Below are 11,526 nucleotides of genomic sequence, written 5' to 3'. Positions count from 1 at the left end.
GTTCGATTATCTGCCTGATGTGCCCCCCAAAATCTCTCTTTCCTTGACGAAAGTGTGCGGTTTTCCAGGGAGGGAGAGAGTGGATCTTGAAGCGTGATGCAAAGCAAGAGAATCGACTAGGTAGCTTTCCGTGGATGGTGTACACGTAGGGGCATTTAAAAAGTGTTTTAGCATTTGTTGCGATCTTTATAAAACTCTATCCTTTGATGAACATAGAGAGAATTATCCAAAAAAAAATTTCAAACCCATTACACTTATACAAATTCACTTTTAAGTCTTTTAATTGTGCCAATGAAATTTTAAATATTTTCACATTTTGCTAATTGAATCAATTCGGCTAATTTTGGCCGTAAATCATTGATGTGGATGCTGGCCGTCTTACATGACATGACCAATGCTGATGTTGACATTTTTAATAATATTTTAATATATTTTGAATTTTTATTCTTTTCTTTACTTGTTTTTTTTTCTTAACTTTTGGCTGGCGACGGTTGCCGAGCGACCCTCACCAGATCTAGGCCAGGCAAAGGTCGGCTGGCAACCAAAAGTTCAAAAAAAAAAACACAAAGTAAAGAAAAAAAAAATAAAAAATTCAAAATTCAAAATTCAAAAAAGTATTTAAAATTTATGTTATCCATTAAAAGTTATCATTTTTTACTTCTTTCGTAGGATTGATGAAGTTTGAGAAAAGAGCTCTTCATTTATAAAAAAGAATTTATATATGATAGAAAAATGAAAAATTGAATTTATTTAGCAAATTTTTGGGTTACTATCAAGAAAAACCTCAAACTAGTACGCCAAATTTTTGGGTTACCAAAAAGCCCAAACTGATATATGCGTGATATATTTATCATCCGTTAGCTTCATCAAATTTTACAGTAATATTGTTGAGCTAGATAATACATAACAATGACTCAGTAGAACTGGCTAATTCACGTGGAAATTCATAACTCTCTCTCTCTCTTTGTTTATTCAATTAGCCCTAATTTGAAAACAAATAGGGCTCATTCTCTCTCTATCTCTCTCTCTCCTCCTCAGAGCACTCTAATCCTTCTTTGTCTTCCTCTTCATCGAACACCCTCCTTCATCGTCATCTTCATCATCGGAACTTGTTGGAGCACGCTTTTATCTCTGATAATTTTCTTGCCTTTGTTTTTTTTTCTGGGCTTGTTTAGATAACTCATCCAAATCACTAAATTAGGATGTCTAATGGCTTCAATTGGAAGTGGTTCAAAGAGAAGCGCGTCATCTTCCAACTCTATCAACAAAGTTTGTCGGAAGACAATCTAGGGTTTTTCGTGCTCTAAGGGAGATAGAGAATGAGCCCTATTTGTTTTCAAATTAGGGCTAATTGATGGAGAGAGAGAGAGAGAGAGAGAGAGAGAGAGAGAGAGAGAGAGAGAGAGAGAGAGAGAGAGAGAGAGAGAGTTAGGGAATTTATGTGGATTTGCCACGCCAACTAAGTTATTGCCATGTGTCATTCAGTTCAACATTTTTAAGGTAAATTTTGGCGGAAGCTAACGGAAGAAGGTAAATGTGTCTCGTATGTACCAATTTGGGGTTTTTGGTGACCCAAAAAATAATTTGGGACAAATTTGTGAAAGGTGTGCCAGTTTAGGGGTTTTAGTGGTCAAAAAATTAATTTTGACTAAATTTGTCATAAATGTGCCGTTTTGAGATTTTTCGTGACATTTACCCAATTCACATTCCTTTTTTAACGAATATTTTAACTTCGTACTTACTGTGATGCAATTTGATATGAAGTGTGATCATCCATGGTTACGAAATGATGCCGGCGATGTATCTATGATGACAAAATCATCAATTTTTATTGCGGTAACGAGCTCGTTTGGCACCGGCAATGGCGAGAGCAACCCTAGCAATGGCAAAGCCACATAGACGACGGCGGGCAACTACTCTCTCTCCCATGAAGTATTGGGGATTCGACAGATGAAAATTGGCTCAACTTGGAAAGTTTAGGAATATCCATGCTTAATGTGAGCAACCATTAAATGACTTATATTTACCATCACGATCATATTCTTTTTATTTTCGATTGTTTAATAACTTATAATTAAGCGGATTGAGGCGTATAGAATAAGACTAATCCGATTAAAAGAAGCGAAGCAAAATCCAATGAAGCATTTCAAGGATATTAAAAACCATATTGTTGGTTTCTTTATTGATCAACATAGCCCTAGGGATATGCAAAAGGCACTAGGAGTGCATGGAACCGCACCCGCCTTGTTTCTCAGGGAGAACCTGGAGAAGTCTTCCCAACGATCCACGCACCACCACCTCCATCCGAGCCATCACTGCCTGAACGACCGCCACCCGGCTGACGCCCAACACCAAAGCTGCCGCCCGATCCGTACCCATAGCTGAAGCCGCCTTGATCTGCACCACCACCACCTCCACTTCCGCCGCCTCCACCTCTGGCTCTGTTTACGTCCAGTGATGGTGGTCTGCGCTGTCGAGGAGGAGATCTGAATGGCGGAAAAGGAGGCAAAGGAGTTCGGGCGGCGGCGGAAATTGGAAGAGGAGCTCGTACAGCTAGGGATGCTTAACGCCACTATCAATAGGAAGAGGAGTGAGCATAGCAGAGCCGAGTGAGATGCCATACTGGAAGGACTATAACAGCAACAAAGAGCGCAATTGCATTTATATGCACAGTGTGCGCGAGGAAAGCGTCGAGTGAGTCGACGGGAAGCCCGGAGGATGCCCGTCTTTTACTTGAGGAAAATGTGCAATTTTCCGGGGAGGGAGAGGGTGGATCCGATCCGATGCTTAAAGCGAACTCGGCAGCTTTCCGTGCATGGGAGACACGTTGGGGCATTTTAACAAAGAGATATTACCATTTGTTGCGATCTTTGTCTCGAGATAACACAATATAAACTGCATCATTGTTCGACTTAATATGGAGAAAATAGTCTGCTTAATTATTATCTGATTTTCTCCATCGATAAGAGAATTGACACAGAGATATCCTAAAACAGTAAAGAAAAAAACCCATTGTAAGCATTAGTTTTTTGGCGTAACGGAGCATATTTTTACCTTAGAAAGACACTTAGGCTCCGTTTATTCGCGAAAAATATTTTTCGGGAAAACATTTTCCTTATTTTCCGCCGTTTGGTTTGTTTAGAAAAATGAGTAAACGAAAAATATTTTTCTAGTCAAAGGAAAACTTATGCTTAAATTCAGGAAAATGATTTGTTCTTTTGAAAGTCGGAAAACATTTTCCAAAATATGACTAAGTATCGATGCTTGGACTCGAAATTCTATGCTTGGGCATGAAAATCCTAACATTGATTCCCTGGTCCTGGCATTTAGGACCAAGTCTCCAATAGCCGGACCTGGGTCCACCGAGACCGAGCCCGAGGCCCGAGTGTATATGCCCGGGTCCATCAAGGCCAAGCCTAAACCCTTGTTGCCCGTGCCCGATTCCTCAGCCCGAACCCGGACCCTTAAAAGCCATGCTTGGGCCTAGGCTCACAATGGCCATGCTCGGATCCCCAACGCTTGACCTCTGGTCCACAAAGGTCATTCGCAGATCCTCGGCGCCCGGGCTTAGATCCTTGGTTAATGAAATGTTCATTCTTATAAGAATATTTCAAACAGAAATTCGTACTTTTGATTATTTTTTCTTTTCTTTTTCCTTCTCCCTTGGCCAATGATTGGCCAATTTAATCCTAAACTTTTGCTCTAGTCAATTTTTGCTAAAAATTGCTAATGTGACGGTGTGCCATGTAAGATGGCAGGTGATGATCAGACCGCCGCATCATTAATGTGTCATTCAGTTCAACATTGTTTCACTACTAAGGGTTTTCTATGCTTCTTTACCAGATCTTATAAAATCAAACTTGTTTAGTGAGATGTACACATTTAAGAAAATAAGTCAGATGACTAACATCAAAATCAGAACTCGAGTGGCTAATATCTATTGCTATTGTGGTAACTTGACATGGATTAGGATAAAATGAGGAATTAGATTTTGTGTGCTGTTTCACAGGATCCGAAATTTTTTTGCTTAAAACTACCACTTGCTAAACGGTACTTAACAATTAAACACGATAATCACACAACCATCGATTTTGCATCCAAAAGATGAACCATGGAATAAACCATCAGTCTAAATTTGAGTGAAACAACAGCCATAGCATCAACAGTGTCTTGTGTTTCATGTATTCTTCTTCTCCACTTTTCACATATACTAAGCAAATAGAGTTCGAAAAGTTTGACATCAAGAATAACATCTGAGTACGGTTTCAGAAAGCTGTTTTGGTTTTCACTCCTTTCCACTAACACTTTATTGTTTTCATTTCCCATTTCCGTCAAAACATGTTTAAAACTGTTGATGAAAATTTTTCAGGAACGAGAAGTTGTGAAGATACGCTTCTATTGACATCAAGTTAAAATAGAGGCTATTCTTTTGATATTTAACCTGTCCATGTTATCATTTGAAATGAAGCACTGAAACACCAATAAGATTTGCTCAATTTTAAATCATTTTTGGAGACATTTTCCCTTGATTTCACTTGAAAACTATTTATTGTCAAACATATTTTCAAAGCCATTTTAATTCTCAATGTAAATTAAATAGAACATTTATGAGAATACGCAGGAACCAAACGGGTTTAAGACATTGGTTGGTGAATTCTCACACGTCATTGACAAAGATGTTAATCTTCAAGTAACTTAAATCCCCTATGAATGACGTCGGGTACAACACACAAGACAATAATTTGATTGAAATCAAGCTCAAGAATTTAGAAAAGATACTAATGAGCTGAAGAGTTGGGGGTCAAGGTGCTCAACTTCAAACTTCGGAGACTGACTATCCGATGTTCCATTCAATATAGTTTGATGGTTAAATAAAAGGAGATTTGACGGAGTTTTACTTTACATACTCAGCCATTAAAGACATTAGCATTTTAAATTTGATTTTAGCTTTGAAATTTGAATTGTGCTTTTACAGTTTTCTCAATGTAAACTAAAGGAAGAGCTACTAATATGTTGTCCGTCTATAAAAGTTGATACATGGACAAAGTAAAGGGCACCCCACCACAAGTAAGGGGCACACCAGAACAAGCCACAATAGTAGACTAGACCCACCATGAAACGCCACTCACTGTAAAAATTTCACAACATAGACAATGCTACAAGCAATGCCTCCATATAATCCTAGTAAATATACTTACCAGGAAATGCCTTCTGGTTTCCTGATGGAGTGGATGACTTCTCTTCTACTGTCTCCAAGACTCCAACACAGGATAACATATGCTGATAGACAGGAGAGAATGTTGTGCCATTGTACCCACAAGATGCCAACTGTAGAAAGTCACTCAAAAAAACATCTCCATGGTTGGCACACTCCTAGCCAAATCAAATTAAAATGATGTACCTAAGTGAAATTTGCGGAACATGGACCAAAAATATTACTGCCCCGTCCCAGCATATCTCTTTGAAACATTGGTTTCTTTCTTTTCAATGTGAGCAATTGAGTAGTCAAATTCGTTACTGAACAGAGGACTGAACTGGTCTAACGCTGAATTATACGGGTATGATCTTTTCTATGTAAACAGTGAAGGAGAATGAGACCTTGTGTTAGTCTGTTTATGTAGTATTTCTAGCAAGCAGTATTAATCCACAACATTAATCGATATGAGCAAGGCCAGCTAAGTGAGTAATCACATCCTCGAGGCAAGAAAAATTAAAAAAAAACTTATCATGAAGTTCTGAGGGGTAAGCCTCAGCCTTCTCCCACAAGGAAAGACCATCAGAAATGGCCTTCAAATCACTCTGCAGCAATTCAACACCCTTGCTGATCTTGTCAGGAACCTTCCTCTTTTTGTTGGATCTATTTTCACAAATCAATTCTGCTCTTTCATGCCTAATAGCTTCCGCGTCAATGTTTTGACTCTTTTGAGTTGTGACCTTGAGGATCAAAGCCTCTTTTCTCAGCATCTGAAGCTGCTCAGTGCAGGGAAAAGTTTTAAGAAGGGCGACTTCTTTCTCGAGAAATTTCTTGAATTCAGACATAAATCTTTCCTCATTTGCCTCATTTCCTTGTGATAAATCGTATGATGGAGCAGCATTTTGCGGCACAAATCTCCAAAGCTGATTGCAGGAGGTTCTTGCAGCAAAATGTCCAAGTGCTTTAATTGCCAAATGTGTGAGAGCCCAGTGCTGTTCTCTTAGTAACATATGATACAGCTCCCAAATAGCAGTGCTCTTTGGACATTCATCTCTTTCTTCTAGTTCTATATAACCAAGTCCTGCCATGAAAAGAGCCAAATCAACTTTGCACTGGTACAGCTTGGTATCAGCTGCCAATGGCCTTGCGATAAACAGGTTTTGCAGCTTCATGATGACTTCGTCCATGCCATTACATGCATATAGATGTGTCATGTTAGAAACTATCGCCAGTGTTTGACCCAAAAGCTTAAGGCAAATGTCACTTGCCACATTCTCTGAAGAACGGGTGCAGCTCTGCAGAATATCAGCTAGGAACTTTACTGTCTTCTCGTCAACGTCAGATTCGGCAACCTGGCTAGAGAATGTAAAAAGTTGATTCAGATTTCAATGACAATAACAATTGCTACTTAACCTGAATTCACTAGGTCAAAAGGTGTTGTTAGAGTTCAGCAATCATGCAGTGCTGGAAACAAATTGACAAAATTTGTGTTTCGCTGTAAAAGGGAAAAACCTCAAGAAATGAACTGAAAAGAATCTTCTATTGAACAAAAAAGTAAATAAAGTAATACTAAGCAAACATTTATCATTGAGCCCAGCAGAGGAAAATAGACAAACAAAATTTGTCAGGAATTGAAGAATGATTTTGTGAAACAGCCCTTCCTATCTGATAGAAAAGGATCAACCCCCATTGCATATTGGTACTTAATGGATACAGAACAGATCTGCTTCTCTTTGTTCCTACGAATGACTCTCATTCATTTCATTATCCATTCCTTGCCCTTGGATGATCCACATCTCAGGGTCAGGCAAGGAAGGGTGTGAAATTCTTTTTCCTGTCTGCTGGAACCAGGGGATTAGATCTAGCCATAAGAAGAAGTCCTGGCTAATAAATAACTCCCGATGCTGCATTGGGTTTAGATAGCTCGGGGATAATAGCTCCTCTGCGAAACCTTGTGATTGAAGGAGTTAAATAGGCCCAGCAATAATGGCGTATGGGTCTTTATGGGAAGAGACCCGTGAATAGTCACGGGACAAAAAAAAATTGCAAATGCATGTAATGGATGCTACGGTTTTGTGCTACAATCATTTATTGCAAACTGCTTCGAACAGCAAGAAAGTATCCTATTATGATAGTTATTATTCAGTAAACATTGGCAATATAATTAATGCATAATTTTCTTCTGATCGGAACTTCTCTTCCAAAATGCAAAGGGACTTACAGAGATGGCAAAGAAGCACACAACACAAAGAGTGGAGCCCCCAGCAGCCTAGAAGGGCAAGCGCTGACGAGCATGCCGCTAAAACCTCCAATGAATTCATCATAATCACTGATTATCCTTTGTTTAGCGATGCCTCTCAAGTTGTCTGAAAGCAAATTTAGCGAAAAACCTTCCGCAAGCAAGGCTACATTCATGACTGATGAAGACAGAGATACACCACCACTAGTAACAAAGTTATAAACCCTGTCTGCCACAGATGTTGTACCACAAGAAACCAGCATATTTATTGATCTGGCCACTTTTCTCAGGGAAGAATCGTCAACAAAAACAGCTTCAACAGAAGCCACAGATTTGAGACGTGAGCAGAGTTTATCAATAACATCATTTACCACATTGATTTCAGTATAGCGCATCATAAAGCACCACAGCTCCATTATAATCTCCCAACAAAGAAAGTGAGGATGGAAGAAGTTGTCAAGCAAGAAAGCCTCCACTTCTCCCCATGCCGTACTAGAGTAGGCCACAATCATGAAAGATTTGAGGGAATGTATAAGAGAGGCAAACACAGTCTCCCATACCAACTCCGGGGTCTTCTTAGTACCATATAGTTGGGGTATCGACATTGAGAGGAAGGAAGGATATACTTCTTCATGGACAAGTATGTCGAAAAGCCATATGAGCTTTCTGGTTAGTCATGGCCACGGTTCGGAACCGGCCGGTTCCGTTTCGGAACCGGCGGTTCCGGTTCGTGGCCATGTGTGAACCGGAACCGGCCTGTTCCGGTTCCGAACCGGCCGGTTCCGGTTCCGAACCGGCCGGTTCCAGTTCATAATTTAAAAATTAAAAAAAATAATGAATTATAAAAATATGAAATAATGAATTATTCAATATAAATTATAATCAAAATGAAAATTATAGGGGTGATCGGTTCTCGATCGGAACCGGGAACCGAACCGGTACGACCGGTCCTTTAATTTTAGAACTAGGAACCGGACCAGCAAATCATAGAACCGGGAACCGGACCATTGGTCCAGTCCGGTTCTAAGCGGTCCAATGGGATCATAGCCACAAAAGGCATACAACTTCACATGCTCATGGCTTGGCTTGGGTTTTACAAACAACCCCTTTGATGATCTCTTCATTCCCATTCGATGTGGGACTCTTGGCATTTGCATGAAGACAAGCCAAGAGTCTCACATTGAAGGTGTTCAAGGCAAGCCAAAAGTCCCACATCGAATGAAAATGAAGAGACCATCAAAGGGATTGTTTATAAAACCCAAGCCAAGCTTTATAATTAGAGTTCAATACACTCAAGCCAAGCATTGTAATTGGAGATCAATGCACTTACAATGCATGGCAATTAGAGTTTAATTTTTTTTATAAAAAAAAAATTAAATAATGAACTTTTTTTTAAAAAAAATATTCATTATTTTTTTAAAAAATAATTTGGAACCGGAACCGCCGTCGGTTCCGGTTCCGGTTCAAAAATTTTGGAACCGGAACCGGGCCCGTAGGCCACAGGCCGGTTCCGGTTCCGAACCGCGGGCCCGGTCAACGGGCCGGGCCCGGGTTTGACCGGGTCGGTTCCGAGCCAAAACCGGCCCGTGGCCATGACTATTTCTGGTTATCCCCAGTCGTACATCTCCTTCAATATCGCGAGAAGATCTCAAGAGACAAGCAAGTAACAGAATCCGGCCAAGCGAAGGTAGTCTTGTCCCAAACATAACCTTGGAGTTCGCTGAGAAGATTTTATCCACTGCCTTAGTGAAATTAACAGCATTTGAGTTCTCATCGATATAGGTCTCGTCACTGAACAAACAATCCAGAATTTCAAACTTCATCTCCTGGTTCACTTCATCAGAATTCAGCAAGGAGTTGAATAAATTCATGGATGTTTGATCCAAAAGTTCAGACAATACCTCACTAGCAATTTTTAGGTGCTCCTCATGGCACATTTGAATTTTCATATTTGCAATCATCAGGGCACAGTGTGTTAACTGCCTGTGAACACCATATGATTGACATGGATACAGGGAGGCTATTTTCACAGCATTAACAAGGTAAAACTTTACAGGAATAAATGACCGTCTAGCTTCTGCTTGAGAAATAGATTCCTTCAGCAAAGACCAATTCTCAGCTGCACATCTCAGAGATTCATTGGCTAGTGAAATAAGAGTCAAAATAATATCTGCTACATTAAAATTGACTTCTAGTGCTGCTTTTCCTATCTGAAGAAGTGTGACAACACCTTTCCAAGTGACATTCAGAATGCTTACCAGAGTTCCACCACCAGTAGCTGCAATAGTTCCCAATCCACACAGTTTTTCTACTGTATGTTTTGCCATGTTAGCAACATAATTTATGTCACCAGCCCCTTCTGTATCCATGGTACTCTGGTCTTTCTCAGATCTTTCTCTCAAATGGTTCCCAGATTGGCAATAATATTCGCATAATTTTACAACCGAATTGATGACTGTATGTGCAACCTTCACTATTTCTGAGGTAACGGATTGGATTCTCTGTATCAAACATGAACTTAATTATTTTATCAAAAATGGCAAAATAAAGGCATATGCTTCCCCTGTTCAATAGGAAACGAATAAAGAGAAGAATTCCATGTTTTCAAAGTTTAACCTATCCGAGATTCTGGAAATGAGCACCGGAAGTATCTAATCTACAGTTGTTGAATTAAGAATAGAAATAAAATATGAAAGAGATGATTGGAAGGCAATACTTAATGCCGTAAATAAGTACCTCAGTCCCCAACATTGAATCTTTTGTTAAATTCAGTTGTTCCAATAATGAACTCTCCAAAACGTTCATTAGTGTATTGTCTGTTAGCGAAGGTTACTGCACCAAAGCAGTAAAGCTTGCACCGCAGAAAGTAAGTACATCTAGAAGCAGCTGCACTAGAGAATTTCAGAATGTCAAAGATAGAGAAAAGCATTTGGCCAGAAGAAGAAGATACATGATAGCATCCGACAGTAATAGATATAATACACATTTTTCCCCAATTTAATTTAAGGTCCTTTACCTAATCAGAGAACTATTAATGCAAAATATTTTCCTTTCTTCCTCCGTGCACAGGTTTCAATTGCCAGAGTCATTCACAGTGTATGCAAGCTGGGATTTCCTACTATAAGTTTAAGATAGATTGGAACTGAAGTAAGCTAGTCTAGTCAAAATAAATTCAGTCAAACTTTTAGCTTCATCTTGTACTTTGTCTAATCCCCCAACACAGTCCCAAACAATTGAGTGCAATGGCGAGACAAGAGCCAGCCGCGATGTCCACTTACCCCTCTCTGCTTGCAATTCCCCAATTTCAGCCCTCCCCATCACCCATCTCCCAAAACCTCCCCGCACTTCACCCCCCAAAAATAGAGAAAGCTCTCTTCTATGCCTAGCAGCGTTGCGTTTTTGGTAAGGAAGATACTAAAGAGAATAAAGTAGCAACAAGAGATAAGTTACCCCATAGAACATCTTGCAATGTTCTTCTTCCTGTGACTCCTCCATTGACATAATCGTCATCTGTAGATGCTTTTTACACCAAATGCTTGCCTGTCATGAAATTAACAACACCACTCACTATACAAAATTTCGAAGAAGTGTTTGCTGGTGTGCATTCACTCACACCATGCTAACTTGCAACAGCACGCAAGACATTCTTCATTCCTAGGTGGGAGTTGGTTTTAGGAGCATCATAAGAAAACAAAGCTACCTGGGCCCCAAGAGTAAGGAATGGTGTCAGGCCACCACATAAAGTAGGCTTGAGGAACTTTGTAGCGACCTGTATGATTGCTTTGTGTAATATGCACTGGGTAACATCCAAACAAGTGTAGTCCTCCCAAAATGTCCAGATTGTTGTCAAGGTAAAAAACATGATTTCGCAAAGACAAGCGTGAAAATATTCCCATCTGTTTTCTTAAAGAATTCCAGTGGATCAAATTAGTCATAATGATTAGAGAAAAAACAGCTTGCACATGCTTTAGTCCTTCAGTCCTTCCATATTCGAAGCACTTCTCAAGTTAAAGAAGGCAAAAAAGGCATTAAGGTAGTATAAAGGAATTAGTCAGATGCACTGAAAGACTGACTAGTCCTTCGGAATAGCACG

General features: G+C 39.7%; 1 pseudogene; it reads right to left on the bottom strand.

The window, feature by feature from the left end:
* Positions 1-5,398: 5,398 nt before the first annotated feature.
* LOC115663281 (uncharacterized) lies at positions 5,399-11,266 on the bottom strand (annotated as a pseudogene).
* Between the last annotated feature and the right edge of the window lie 260 nt (positions 11,267-11,526).

This window comes from Syzygium oleosum, unplaced genomic scaffold (assembly GCF_021117445.2).
Source record: "Syzygium oleosum isolate NSW1041296 unplaced genomic scaffold, Sole_v2.1 Sole_v2.01, whole genome shotgun sequence".
NCBI classification, from domain to species: Eukaryota; Viridiplantae; Streptophyta; class Magnoliopsida; order Myrtales; family Myrtaceae; genus Syzygium; species Syzygium oleosum.
The sequence above is the reverse complement of the archived record's forward strand: the minus strand, read 5'-3'. Positions and strand labels throughout refer to the sequence as shown.